A 391-nucleotide genomic window follows, 5' to 3' on the forward strand; every position below is an offset into this window, starting at 1 on the left:
TATTTAACTTAGAGGAGACAAAATGTATATTGCTGTTTGAGATGACACATCCGTGTGAATAAGTCGTAGTTCATTTTTCAATAGTCAATCCAATAAGTCAATGCAAATAAAATGATCAATTTTGAAAAACGTTTCCATTTTTATAGAAAGAGGGATGATGACACATTTTGTAATTACGATGGGAAAGAACTAAGTGAGGTGAGGACAGAATAGATCAAGCTGGTAGAAAATGTAAAGAAACAAACTGGTAGAAAATGCAAAAAATTTTGCCTAAAAAAGACCAATGTATTTTTTTTTAAACAACCTCGGGTTATTTTATTCAGGATTTATGAGCAAATCAGACATTGAGAGTCATTAGTGTACAGAAAGAAATCTCAGAACTTTTTAGTTT

This window comes from Propithecus coquereli, unplaced genomic scaffold (genome assembly GCF_000956105.1).
Source record: "Propithecus coquereli isolate 6110/MARCELLA unplaced genomic scaffold, Pcoq_1.0 Scaffold36, whole genome shotgun sequence".
In the NCBI taxonomy this organism is placed as follows: domain Eukaryota; kingdom Metazoa; phylum Chordata; class Mammalia; order Primates; family Indriidae; genus Propithecus; species Propithecus coquereli.